The 14,551-nt window shown below is 42.4% G+C and overlaps 1 long non-coding RNA gene across 1 annotated transcript; it reads left to right on the top strand.

The window, feature by feature from the left end:
- Window positions 1–2,114: 2,114 nt before the first annotated feature.
- On the top strand, window positions 2,115–13,991 carry LOC120718107. The gene is made up of 3 exons (XR_005692380.1): window positions 2,115–2,125; window positions 2,592–2,596; window positions 13,813–13,991. It is a non-coding gene; the product is annotated as an uncharacterized LOC120718107 (long non-coding RNA).
- The last annotated feature ends 560 nt before the right edge of the window (window positions 13,992–14,551 follow it).

The following is a 14,551-nucleotide window of genomic DNA, read 5'->3' as shown; positions in this document are numbered from 1 at the left end:
GGCCTCCTTGTAATCAGTCCAGGCAGTGCACCGGTTGGTCTCGGCTGACTGCTCAGTCAACCAGTAGCTGGTGTTTTGCGCCTCTGGTATTCTTGCCCATCCCTTTCTGTGCCTCGCTCATGTATTGACCCGTGTGCCTGTTCATCTTAGCCGCTACGATGCCTGACAGGAGCGTCCACGTGGTGCTGAGGCAGGTTATTGGTCGGTAGTTGGAGGGGACCGGTCCCTTCTGGGGGTCCTTGAGGATCAGGACCGTCTGGCCTTTGGTTAGCCATTCTGGGTGTCTCTCATCGACTAGCAGCTGGTTCATTTGTGCTGCCAGGTGCTCGTGGAGTGCAGTCGGCTTCTTCAGCCAGTAGGCGTGAACCATGTCGGGGCCTGGTGCTGTCCAGCTCTTCATACTGGAGACCTTTTCTTGGATGTCTGCCACTGTGATGGTTGCTGGACCCTGTTCAGGGAAGTTGCTGTGGTCTGCTCTTAGATCCACTAGCCAATAAGTGTTGCTGTTATGGGTTGCGTCCTTCTCCCATATGCTCTTCCAGTATAGTTCCGTCTCCATCCTTGATGGTGCTGTTAACATATTGTTCCCCTGCCACTGAGAGTACACCTTGGCTGGTTCTGTGGAGAACAGCTGGTTTATTCTCCTGCCTTCTATCTCTCTAGTGTACCTCTTTAAGTGGCTGGCCAAGGCTGTGAGTTGTTGCTTGGCAGTTTCCAAGGCCTCAGGTATGGACAGCTTGCTGTATTTCTTAGGCACCTTCTTCATCGCACCTTTCTGCAGCTCTGACAGTTGGCTAACCTCCCTCCATGCTGCCTTGGATTTTGGCCTCCTTGTCCATGGAGGGTACTGCTCCTTATGGTGTTCTTGTAGCCAAGCATCTCACTGATCGCTGCTGCTGTGGTGTACATCAGCTGGTTAGTCTCGGTAATGGTGGCTGTAGGTATTGTCCATAGTACTCCATTCACATCGCATGAATGAGATTCAGTCTCATTTATCAGTCTGTAGCTGTGAGAGCAGTTCCTTCTTCCGAGTGTTGGAATACTGAGCTACTAGTTGTTTCACTGTCAGTCTGGATGTTGGAAATCAAAGATTCCATAGGTCTTTAATCCTATTCATGTAACCACTTCTGCTGGGGCTACTTCCATAGCAACATTCCAACAGTGGCTTATTTTCATCTCTTGCCCACCGATGCCTTCTTGTTCCTGTAGCGCTCTTCTCATCAGTGCGTCCTGGTTCCTCAACACATGACGTGGACCTTGTTAATCTGGGCGATGTCCGAGCTGAGCTGGTATGGCTTCAGTTTTATATATTTTTATATGAACAATATAGGATGTCAAACAATCTGACATCTTGAGAATGGGCTGATGATTCTCAGCTCTAGGCCCTCTTGTTCTCATTGAATATTGCAGTAATAAGCCATTTGTTACAGAGTACAATGCAGTGGGCCTACGTTTCATCAGCTTCCTTTAACAAACACCATAACAATTATTCCTGACCTGATAAAGTACAGGCTGAACGGTTAAAGTTAGAATAAGCTGCCATGGTTGATCATCTATGGGGAAAATGAACTCTTGTATTTCTATCACTCTCTCTCCTCCTCTGGTTTTACTCGGGTGCTCCTTCTGGGTATCTATAGGAAGACAGAGAGCATATTAACTATTGATAATCTGTGAAACAGCATCACACACAGACATAAAATTGCTGTCTAAATGTATTCAGAGACTGCTCGTAAAACTGTAATTATACACATTACTTTGAATATGAAATGCTGGGTGACAGTTATTGTCGGAGGCTAATAAAATCCATGCATCTTCTAAGCTCCTGAGTGCAACACGCACAGAGCACCTTTAATATGTCTTATGGGCTAACACACTATAAGGTCTTTCTCCTGAGCCTGGTCTCAGCCAGCCTATTGAAGCTTGAATCATATGGTGAGAAGCTCAAAAGGGTAAAGAGGAAGGAGGCTACAAAAGGAACAAAACAAAAAACTGACAAAGCCCGTGGGAAGCCACGCAGGCTAAAGACGGACCAACTGAACTCCATCTGACAAGAAAAACAGACAGGAAAAGAGAAAAAGGGCGAAATAAGCCACACAAGGAAATAATCTTTAAATTCTAACAGGAAGTTACTGAAAAGAAGACATGAAACACACACACACTCCTTTTGATAAAGCGTAAAGTTAAAACTAGACTAAACTTAAGACCAGTAATGAACCTAAAACACAAAAGAGAACACAAACACAAGAACTGAAAACACAGGGTCAAATGACCCAGAAACATGACATATTAATCTCTGTCTCTCTTCCACAGCATGTCTTTATCCTGTCTTCCTTCTCTCACCCCAACCAATCACAGCAGATGGCCCCGCCCCTCCCTGAGCCTGGTTCTGCCGGTGGTTTCTTCCTGTTAAAAGGGAGTTTTTCCTTCCCACTGTCGCCAAAGTGCTTGATCATAGGGATAGACTGATTGTTGGGGTTGCTTCTGTATTATTGTAGGTATTTACCTTACAATATAAAGAGCCTTGTGGCAACTGTTGATGTGGTGCTGTATAAATAAAACTAAATTAAGCTGAGTTAAATTTTATCTTTCAGCTCATGTCCCCAGTTGGTCTCAGCAGATGTCTGCCATGCCCTGAGCCTAGTTCTGCTTGAAGTCTGCTCCTTTTAAAGGGACTTCCTCCTCCCCATAGTGATCACTCATACCCAGATAGCAAAATTGGTATGGTCCGGATCTGGCACACACAATGTGCTTACACATGGCCCACATATAGCAAAGAATGGCGTCCCTTCGGTGGCCCAGATCAGGTTTGCCAAAGGTGGCCCACACGGGACCAGTTTACTTACTTACTTGACATACATCCTGCCATGACACCAGGCAGTCAGAAGTGCCGGCTTGATGCGGGACCGGGGAGGACCTGTTTTCTATGAACCTGGGCCACATAAACCAAACCATAATGGGTCCAGATATGGCATGCCATCACATAAACAGTGCCATCTATGCCAGGCAAGGCCCATATCTGGATGAAATACCACTTACCATGCCAGAAGTCAGCCAGCAGTGTCGGCTTGATACCAGATCCGGGCCAGAACTGTCTGGTATGTGGGAAGGGGATCATGTGATTGTTGGGGTTACCCCCTCTAATGCTTTGGGCTGTTTACCTTACAATAGAAAGATCTTCCAGGTACATTTCCTTATACGGACACTATTTTGGTTTTCCTATCTTCCCAAATCATCACTCTCTTTATCCATGTAGGATAAAATGTGTGTGTGTGTAACAGAGAGAGAGAGAGGGAAAGTGACATGTGTTTCTTGTCTTTGGCTTGTGGCTGAAGGAAGATCTGAGAAAGCTAGCTGATGCCTGGAGGATAGATAACTGAAAATCAAAGGAGGACCATATTAATTTGATTAGGCAGCGCTGGATTGCTCCAGATTAAATTAGATTTCATTATGACATGCAATTAAAAAGAACCTGCTGATGAAGATGGCTGGGGAGGGACAAAGGAGAAGTGACATAAGGTGGAGAAGTGGAGAGGAAAGGTGGAGAACATTTTTTTTAAATACACGATCTGATGTTCTAAAAACTAAAAAACAAAAACGTAAACTGTGACATGTTGCCGTTATATATAACTAAAAAAAAAAAAGGTGGAAATAGACATGATAGGTCAAGACTAGGGATTTGCACCACTAGTCGACAACATGTCTAATTGCAGTTATGGTCACCAGTCAGTACTAGACATATTAGTCCATCCATCCATCCATTCGCTTCTGCTTAATCTTTTCAGGGTAGACATATTAGTCATTTAATCTAATTGTTAACATTTGAATTGATGCCCATGCCGGTAAATGTTCTGCAGCCATCTGTCACCAGCTGCCACAGAGCTGCAGCCCCGAGATCATTGGGCAAATCCCATAACTCTGTTAATCTAGATCCAATCTTTTTGTTAGGTTTATTATTAGTTATTTTGAAGGAATGAGACTGCAGATGCAAGCAGTGAAAATGAGCTTTCTCCACAGGGTGGATGGGCTCTCTCTTAGGGAAAGGTGGAGGAGTTCAGTCATTTGGGCTCAGAGTAGATCTGTCACTTCTGCTGCTAATCGAAAGACAACACGTTCTCACTCCCAAAGCGTAACATTTTACGCTAGGTGACAAATCGTCACCATATTACGTTTTCAGCTACCCACCACGTTCCTAAATGACGACCTCGGAAAAAAGAGGAAATATGAGAACCGTCTGGACTCAATCTACACATGTTCGCTCTTTTTCTTCAAATCGCTTAGAAACACGCTGTTTAACATCATTAAAGTCCTGGTTAAGGTCAGGAATAAGGTTATGGTCAGGGCTAGGGATAAGGTTAGGTTTACGGCTGGAATACAGGACTGGAACGTCTACTACCGCGGGAGCGTCATTGCACTGGATTCTAGCCATAACCCGCCGCATACCATAAGAACGCTGAAGGTCTCCTTTCGCATTCCTCAGGAACGCCGCGGGACGTGACAAAACATCGACATGTTATGCCTCGGGAGTGAGAACGGGCTGTCGAACGAAGCTGCGTAAAGGGAGGTCTGGGTTTCTCTAATCAGAAACTTTTTTGTCGTTTTGTTTGATTTTAGCTTGTATGGAGAAAAGTGTTATCAATTGTGGAATAACGTGTAGCGTTCATAATGCATGCACAATACTTTTTCAGATGTTATTTTGTCACATTTTAATAATATGTGATGATCTTTCGTAGTAATAGATTTCCATATCATATTTACCATACTTTTTTAAAGTCTTCTTTTTGGACCACAACACCAGAATGAGTGTAGGTGTCCAAAAGCTGCGCTTGGGGTACTGAAGCTACAAAAGAGGAGTGAACATAAAGGGAATAATGTGTTTTTAGTGTCATGTAAATTCAAATGTAACGTTTCTATCAGCTCAACAAACACCAACAAACACACAAACTGTTTGTGTCGCAGCTAAAGGTCCAGCTGCTGTATTTGACAAGGAGAGGAAAGAAAGAGAGCTAAGTTCACTCACAGATGGAGAAAGATAAGAAAGAAGAACAGGAGAGGAAGAAGAGAGCTTAGAGTTAAAGTTAAGGACTGCTCAGTTTGATAAAGTGGAAATTGAAAGTTTACACGTAAGGCTTCTTTTTTTTTAAATTAGATGGGTCTGTACATGTTACATTATATTTGTTCATGTTGTAAAACATACTGCAAAACAAACTGAGGTAGAGTAGTGTGTTCTTTAGAGGCTGCATGAAAATCCTCTGCAGGTTAGTTTGTTTATCTGTGATGGATTCAAAGTAACGAACAGTGTGTGGCTGGTGCTCAGTGGCTGTGCTGCTCGTGGTCAGAGTTAGGTTACATAAAGGGCAGCAGAGATTATTTTGATGTTAAGCTGATGATGCTTAGACTCAGTCACTGAATTTTTCCTTCATACTAACTTTATACTTTATCCATCTTCTTCCGATTATCTGGGGCCAGGTTGTGGGGGCAGCAGCTTTAGCAGAAAGGCCCTGCTTTTGCTAAGGCTGCTAGCTTGTCCATGGGAAAACCAAAGGCCAGCCAAGAGATATGATCCCTCCATTGTGACCTGGGTCTGTCCCCGGGCCTCCTCCCGGGGCGATCGTGGCTCAAGAGTTGGGAGTTCGCCTTGTAATTGGAAGGTTGCCGGTTCGAGCCCTGGCTTGGACAGTCTCGGTCATTGTGTCCTTGGGCAAGACACTTCACCCGTTGCCTACTGGTGGTGGTCAGAGGGTGTCCGGCAGCCTCGCCTCTGTCAGTGCGCCCCAGGGTGGCTGTGGCTACAATGTAGCTCCCATCACCAGTGTGTGAATGTGTGTGTGAATGGGTGGATGTGTAAAGCGCTTTGGGGTCCTTAGGGACTAGTAAAGCGCTATACGAATACAGGCCATTTAGCAACTTGCCCAAGGATATTTAGCATGCAGACTGGGATCAAACCACCAACCTTCCAATCGGAAGATGACCTGCTCTACCCCTTGAGCTACAGCCACCTCTTTCTTGTATCTGCAATCTCATTCTTATGGTCACTACCCGCAGCTCATGACCATAGGGTGAGGGTATAGGGATGCAGATCGACTATTTAACCAAAAGGAGCAAAGAAAAACATTGACAACTTCACAGGACACCTCCTGTGATATTTCATTAAATTCAGCGTTATTTTACAACAGCCACCTCAAGGTGCTTTATATTCTAGGGTAGATACCCTACAATAATAGAGAGAAAACCCCAACAATCACATAAAGTATCTGGTTTAACTCCATGTTTCTATAATTGTTAGGGCTGAGTTTTATATAGATTTAGAAGCAGGAAATTCGAGGTCATCTAGGTCTTTAATACATTTATGGACAGGTGGCATCCCTGAGTCAATGCTGGAATTCACTGAGCTCCTGAGAGCGACCCATTAATTCCAAAACGTTTGTAGAAGCTGTCTACATGGTTAGGTGCTTGGTTTAACAGTGATTGGGAGACCTGAATTCAATTATTTGGATGAGTGAATATTCTGGGCAATTTGGTGTATCTACCATCCCTCGTCCACATGTCCAGTTCATCTCAGCCTTGTCTCTCGAACTTTGTTTCCAAATTGCTGAGCCTGAGCTGTCCCTCTGATGGACATTTCTAATGTTGTCCATCCTGCTCACCCACAGTAAAAACCTGAACATGTTCAGCTTGGCCTCCTGTCCTTTGGTCAGAGCTACAGTCTCCAAACACACTTCTTTGTCCTCATACGTGTCCTGCAGCATCCTCACACACTCCTCTGCCCCTCCTGACTTCCTCTTGCAGTACCACAGTTCCTCTCTTGGTGCCCATCGCAGTATGCTCTAATCACCTTAGGCAAACTCTCTACCATCTTATCCAGCTTACTTATTCTTTGTTCTGATATCCGTCTGAGAGGAATACATATGATGAAGATTCAACATCACTCCTTCCCTTTCCAGCTTCAAACTCCTGATCCTGTCTGGCACTCTTCCCCTCCACAGCACTCCTACTCCATGGTGGAACAGTTTGAATCCATCTGATGCTCCTGGCCTTGCTTCCCTTCCACCTGCTCTCCAGCACACACAATAAACCTTCCTTCTCTCCATCGTGTAAGCCAGCTCTCTCCCCTAATCAGTCACCTCCACACTATTTATTCAGACCTGGGACTTGCACTAGGAGGAAAGTGACTTGAACTTATAGTTGTGGCACATGCAGATAAGTTAAAAACACTGGATTTAATCTACCTCCCCACACCTGGCTCCAGTGACTGATTGAATCACAATCACTCCATCAATCACTGGAGTCGGAGCGGGCACGCTCCGTTTTGCATAACTATTTTTAAATCCCGGTAGCACTGCAACCACGTAAGCTAGCACAATAATTTTTTTGCATATGAAACCGGAGGAGTTGTACTTACATCTTATGCCATCAGCTTGTCCTAGGTCACGGTTTCCTTCCACATATAGCTTTGCAAAAACTGCATAAAAAGCACTTGCAGCAACAAAAACATAATATTCCAGAAACACGCTTTGCCGATCCAATCAGCTGTTTGTAACACTTCCTACGTCCATCAGTGGGAACTATCGCATGTCCACCATGACCTGCCTGAAACCAGAAGTGATGTCATTTTGCGGAAATGTAGTTTTTTGCCTTCAGGGCCTTATGAGCCTATACTGGTGTTTTTACAAGTTATATTTGACGTTATGACTTTCTTTATCGTTACTGGGATGTTTAGGACTCATATTGCACTGCTGGAAATAGTTTATTGTGATGCACATGCTGGTTTTTTGCAAATGTGCATCATAATATTTATTTTCGTTTTTTCTGCAGTGTATAAAAATTGGTGTATTTCAAAAATAAAACTATAAAGACACCTAAAATAAATTTCCTGTGATGGGAAACTATTTTGTGCAACTTTTTTTGTATTTACAGTTTTGAGGGATAAGCCTCTTAAATTTCTCTAACTAGAAATATATGTTAAAAAAAACAAAAACGATTTTCAATTTTTTTGTAGTTTATTGCACTTTTTTGAAATTTATGTAATTACTATGCACTTAATGCAGACATATTATTACAATTTGGCCTATAATAGTTGTATTGATGTATAGCAACCTGAAATGCTCCCAAAAATGGCACTACAGCATGTAAAAATATAATATAAGCTCTGGCGGACTTGGTTCTATGGTAGGTCTTAAAGGGTTAATGTACTGCTGAGGAGGACGAATGGATTATGGAGAACTGCACAACACCACTTATGATATGTTCACGAATGATGAGCGACGCTAAATCCTTTGGCACAGTCTAAACATCCCAAATGTGAATGATCTTTATACCTGTGACTGTGTGATAAGGGGACACAGGACATGGGAGGAAAGGAGAAAATATTTAGAAAGATTAAAGCAGAAAAAAGCGTTTAGTGTGACAGAAGAAAGAAAAGCTAGTTCTGTGACAGAAACGTGACCATCCGCCTGGAAACAAACTGTTCACACTGATGTCCCTCAGTCCTGCTTCCTGTTGAATGAACGTCGTTGAGAGAATTCATTAATTAATATGGCAAAGTATTAAAGTTAACAAACAATATAAAGAACATAAAGGGAGCGTTTAAGGAATGATTGTTGCAGTGAGGACAAATTAATGAAAACGTCTCTCGAGGTTAGAAATGAAATATCTAATTTTCCTCTTACACCATAACATTTCCCCACAGAACGTCCTTGTCTGTCATAGTTTGACCCCTGAGTATAAGAGCGAGAGATTTATAAAAGTCCATAAAAAGATAAAGGTCCACAGAGGAAAAATGCGGGAAGCGAGCATTGTTTCATTGTTTGGATGCCTCTGAGAGAAATTTGGGGCTAATTATTTTCATCTAAATGGTCACTTGCTAATATGCCTGGAACAACTGTTCATAAAGAAGCGAAAGACTTTGAAGTCTCTGTTTTATTGAATGTAATGTTTAGGAACGTCATACTTCAAACTATCCTTCTAGCAACTCTGAGTAGCTCTCTCTCGTGACTGTACGACAAACTGGAGCGAGCTGAAGGATCTGTAATCTCTGTTCCATTTCTAATAAAGGTCGCAGTGCTGCAGCGTTAAACAAAAACTATTTCCTCAAAGCTCTAACTGTTCTTAGGCTGACTGTTGATTGTTCATGTAGCTTTAGCTTGTCGACTGGGATGCAGCACGCCACCACTGGACTCTAGAGCAGCAGAGACGTTTTCTCTGGAGTTACAAATCATGCTTCTCTGTCTGGCAGTCCGACAGACAAGTCTGGGTTTTGGTCTGCCAGACTGTCCTCGTCTGTCCAGTGTATTCAGTGTGGGGGGGAATTATGGTGTGACCAACTTTAGAGAACAGCTTTGGGATGCATTAGAGCGGAGACTGCAAACAAGGACTTGTCATGCATCAGTGTCTGATGCTTTGGGAAGAACAGTCAAAAATTCAGAGACAGAGAGTGAAATAGCAAGAAGAGGCACTAGTTTGCTATTGTACTGGTGAACGTCTGCGCGTGTGTGTAGCTGACACAAGTATTTACTATTTATGTTCTGGAGTGTGCACAAAGTGACATGGCTCTTCCTTCTTATCCTTTTCCTTGTCTTTTGCACTCCACACACCCCTCTCTCTTTCCCCAGACTCCTCCTCTTTCTTGCTTTCTTCCCTTCGTCACCTTCACCACTTGTGCCATCCATCTCTCCCACCAGGCTAATTGTGCATAAACTCTGTGGGATACAGAGACTCATGTGGGGGTGTATGTGTGTGACACGGGAGGAGAAAGAATCAAATAAAAAAACTACAGTTCAAAGCTGGGAAAACTACAATGCTGCTTTGACTTCAGTGGGATAAAAGCGAAGGAGGAGCTGTTTGTGTTGGGAATTTGTTCTGTTCAATGAAAAAAGAAACAGCTTCTGTCAACCAGCAGGACAGAAGACAGGAACACCAGTCGAGGTGCTGTTGTCAGACAGCAAGCAGGAGGCATCGTGAGTTTATTCACAGAATAAAGTCTATAAGAAAAAACCAACAAAGCAGGAAACCTCTCGGTTAAGATTTAAGACAATGTGACTTTAGAAGAAACTATTGTAAAAAAACAACAACAACAGATCATCTTTGGATAAAGACAAGAAAAAAATAATAAAAGCCAAACTGCTGCATCATTACCTCTGAGTTAATTGTCTATAAACCTTGATCAGATGAAGCTGCGCTCTCATATAAAGTTTTATGGAAAATAATCTTTCTTACTCCTGCGTAGGGCTGAAAACAGCGGAGCTATGTGCTTTGCCTAGATCTTGGTTATGCATGTTTTCCTCTTGTATATAGCAACTCTGAGAGCGATTTATCACAAAACCACAGGGTCTTGGCCAGGAGAATGGGGTTATATTTCATACAGGCACTCTGTAGGGCAAAACTATTGTTCTACTGGTGCAGGGCCCCTGAAGACAGGGAGGACTGGTACAGTTTCTAGGTTGTGTACATGTGTGTGTGTTTGTGAGAGAGAAGAGTTGAACCACCAAAGTTGAAGCAGGACTGAGAACCAAATACAGACCCGACAAACTCAAAGAATGAACTAGAACGGAGCTTTGATGACTGACGGAAAAAACACAAAAAATGAAAACAAATCTAAGATTAAAAAAAAAAAAACTAAAGGAAAAGGGAAAAAGGAAATAAACACGTGCACAGACAGAGTACATGCTTGTAAACAGGATCAGAGACAAAGGAGCACAGACGTACCGAGCCACAAACATCGAGGCGCCTCCTATTCATGCTGATAAATATTAACCAAACATAGCTGGACTGGCCATCGGGCACACCGGGCATTTGCCCGGTGGGCCGCTGGCGATTTTTTGTTTTTATGGGCCGATGGATTTTTTATTATTTTTTTTATGGTATATATAATGAAAGGTGTTGGATTGGCCAATTGGTCACGATCAACTCTGGGCTGGACCAATTACAGCCGAGGAGGCCGGATGCACCATCCCCCTTGTTTAGCAATCACGTGATTTTCGCGCATTGCATGCCGGGAACTCGTGGCAAAACAATCCAAGTACAGCATTAAATGCAAGCATTTGCAGCACCGCAAAACGTTCATTCTCCAGTTCCAATACCTTCTTGTTTTTTCTTTGCCGCACAAAAAAGGTATGTACAAAACGAAGGAGAACAATGCCGGTCCGTACAAAGACAGACTCAACGAAAAGACAAAGAAAAGATACGAGGAAAAAATCAAAGAAGTGAAAGGGTCAGACCCTTAGAGCACACAGAGTGGACAAAAGACGTTAGCGTGCTGCCCAACTTTCACCACGCTCAGATTTATAATTATACGCTTCTTGGAGTGAGTGCATACACTCATGAAGTTTAGTAACTTCAGGTCACTGCAACAAGCCCAGGTACAGTTTACCGACGGATGGGTACAGGACCTTGAAATGCACCGTGTAGAACGAAAGACCATCGTACGAACAAAGGTAAGTTTACCAGTCTCACAAATCGTCGTCATAAATACACATTCGTTAACCGTTTATTAATAGGACCTTTGAGCTCAACGGTAATTAATTAGTAGTGGAAATAATTTCTGGTTCATTACAGAAATGTAGCAGTGAAAATAATATTGTATGTTGTAATCGCACTGGATAATTAGTGATACAAAACAACTGTTTTATTCTGTGAATAAAAGTATATGTTTTTGTCAATGTACCATGGTAATAACAGAAGTGAAACGCAATATTGTGTCAGGACAATTCACTATTTATGCACAATAAACAAAGGAGCATAGCGCGACAATTTCTGTTCAGCGCCAGACTTGCTTGTAACCTATATCACCAATTATGTTATGAAAAATGACGTATTAACTACTACAAAACTCTGACCTTTGTGGAAATGCTTGGAGCAGACTAACCTGTGAGCTGGAGTGTTCTGGGACGTTATATTTGGTATATCCAGACCATCCGTCGGCTCTTACTTTGGAAACATGGCTTAAAAAATTTCTCTTCAACGACGTAATCCGATTAAAAAAAAACGATCTCTTTACCCGTCGGCTTCCCGTGGCTGTCATGCGACCGGCTATTGAAGTTAATAATACAACAGCTTCTTGACATTTTTTGCGTTTCTTTTTATCGCTGTGTAACTGAGTTCAATTGAAAGCCTGCATGTGCTAGTACCTCTTGCCACAAGTTCCTAGAATCCTTTGCGGTTTTACCCCTGAATGACATCACATTTTCAATCTTTATCCTGGTGGGCCGGTCTCTAGTCAAAATGCCCGGGCCGATTTTTTGTCCCAGTCCAGCCTTGTAACCAAACATGAGAGTTAATAAAGTAACAAGAGGACAGAGAGGCTCAGTACAAGAACAAAGAATTGTGTTTTACTACAATGTTACAGAAAAAAGAACATGACTCCAAAAATCCAATGAACAAAAAAATCACAACTTCAGTCACTAGAACAATAAAACACTAAAAACCGCTGACTAAGCATCTCTGTGTCTCTGTAACAACTGAGCAGTGTGGCACATGGTGCCTTAGACCTTCTTCCCCTGCCCCTTACTTTAAACTCAGCTGTTTCTTTGGGGTTAGTTGTCTGTATTCTCTTTGTCTTTTTCCAAATCAGCAGGCTTTGCATACATAAATATCCACCACCACACTATTTTCTCTTCTTCTTCTCCAAGGCTGTGGGAAGTACCGTAGGGGTGCTGAGGGTGCTGGACCCCTGGAAATCGTAAAGGATCTTCCTGTCTACCTACAACTAACTGAAAAGTCATTCATTCATTTATTCAATTTAATTTATTTATTTAAATAAGATCGTAGGTTGATCTGGTTAAAACTGAAAGCACTCTGAGTGCTCAGCTGAGGAGAACGGGGCTATATAATTACCATTTATTATTTACCAAGAAGACATTTAACAGTAATAATAATTTTTGCACATCAGGTCATCTCACATATCAAAGCAGCATATTAAGCTCATAGCTCGTTTGCACATAACACAAATACAAGCAGATCCAGACGGCAAGCTGCACACTGGCGCCATCTTGAATAAATTTATTTAACACTTCAATTTTTGTCTCCACTTATTTATCCCTGCTATTTGTATTTTATCTATTTGTACATATTAACCAGCATCTGCGTGTGGACAGCAGAGAAAGAAATGCTTTTTCTTCGCATACATGACAATAAACGCTTTGATTTGTGAATCTTGAATATAAGCTTTGCTTCTTGGTCCCAAATCTGTATAGTAACATTTTGGTATTAAATTTGGCCAGATTTCTAGAAATGAGAGCTCCTCTATCCAAAATGCAGTAGATGGCATCTTTCCTAACAAGAAACGTTCCCAATTCTGTGTGAAGCCAACGTCATTTTTGGGACACCACATAGACCCCCAGCAGATAAAGGAGAACATGCGGATGATACTGCTCTGACTCGGACCAGAGAAAACTACAGTCCAACACTGTTTCTAAGAATAGACTTTCCAGGTTTTAAACATGTCACAGAGTGGAGGAAATCAATTCCAAACATGAACAGGTTGGCGGTGTACCAGGGGCTTCAGTTTAGGCCTATGCTGGCCTGCTGAGGGGCAAATAACCGGGACTAAGCTACGTTGGCCTGCTGGGGTTTGGCTAGTTACAGGATTATTTTCAGCAGTGCAAAGCTGGTCTGGGTCTCCAGTTCACACAACCTGCTGTCCAAAGATACTAGCATGCTATATGTACTACAAGTACCAATAGAAAGAGACATTCTTTGTAAATTCCAAACATAATCCACATGTCAGTTAAACCAAGTGTGTCTCCCTTCTTTGTTGTGACTGGACACACCAACATGAAGCCACACAATACAAAACTACATCACAACAAAATGACAGAGAGCTTAGTCTAAATATTAGTGGTGTGCGGATCGATACTGAAATATCGATTCTTCCGATACCAGCAATTTATGTTCCAGAATCGATTCTCATATTATAATATCGATATTTTAGTACTCTGGGGTAAATTTGTAGTTTTTCCATTAAAATGAACGCAGTGGAAAGAAACTATAACATTCAGATCTTCTAAATTTGAAGGAACTACTTCCTCTTACGCCTTTCATAGTCATATGCGAAATACGGCTGTATAAATGTGTCGCAGCCCCTGGCGTGCACACTCACAACAATGGCTGAGCGCAAACAGAGTCATGTGTGGATGCGTTTTACCTCCACAAACAGCCCAGACGCGGCAAGACAGTGGGGTGTTGTGGCAACACCACTGACCTCGTCAAACACCTCGGAGTAAATCACATCACAGAATATGATGAGCTTATGTTGAGGCGAACTGAAGAGGAGGACAGGGACAGGTGCTGCTAGGGCGAGAAAGACGTCTCTCGCAGAGTGCTGCAGGCAGGCAACATGCTCAAATAGCGCACAACGTCAGTTTTTTTTTTTTATTTCTATATGATTATTCTGCATTATTAAGCAATAAAAACAAGTTGTCTGATGTCCTCTAATCATTATGAAGCAATATGGTTATGTTATTATTACAATTACATAATAAAATTATATATTGTATTATGAAATGCAATGAAACATTAAGTTTCAATTGCAGGAGCAATATAAAGTATCTGTACTTCA

Source organism: Simochromis diagramma, unplaced genomic scaffold, assembly GCF_900408965.1.
Source record: "Simochromis diagramma unplaced genomic scaffold, fSimDia1.1 OVJJ01000024.1, whole genome shotgun sequence".
In the NCBI taxonomy this organism is placed as follows: domain Eukaryota; kingdom Metazoa; phylum Chordata; class Actinopteri; order Cichliformes; family Cichlidae; genus Simochromis; species Simochromis diagramma.
The sequence above is the reverse complement of the archived record's forward strand: the minus strand, read 5'-3'. Positions and strand labels throughout refer to the sequence as shown.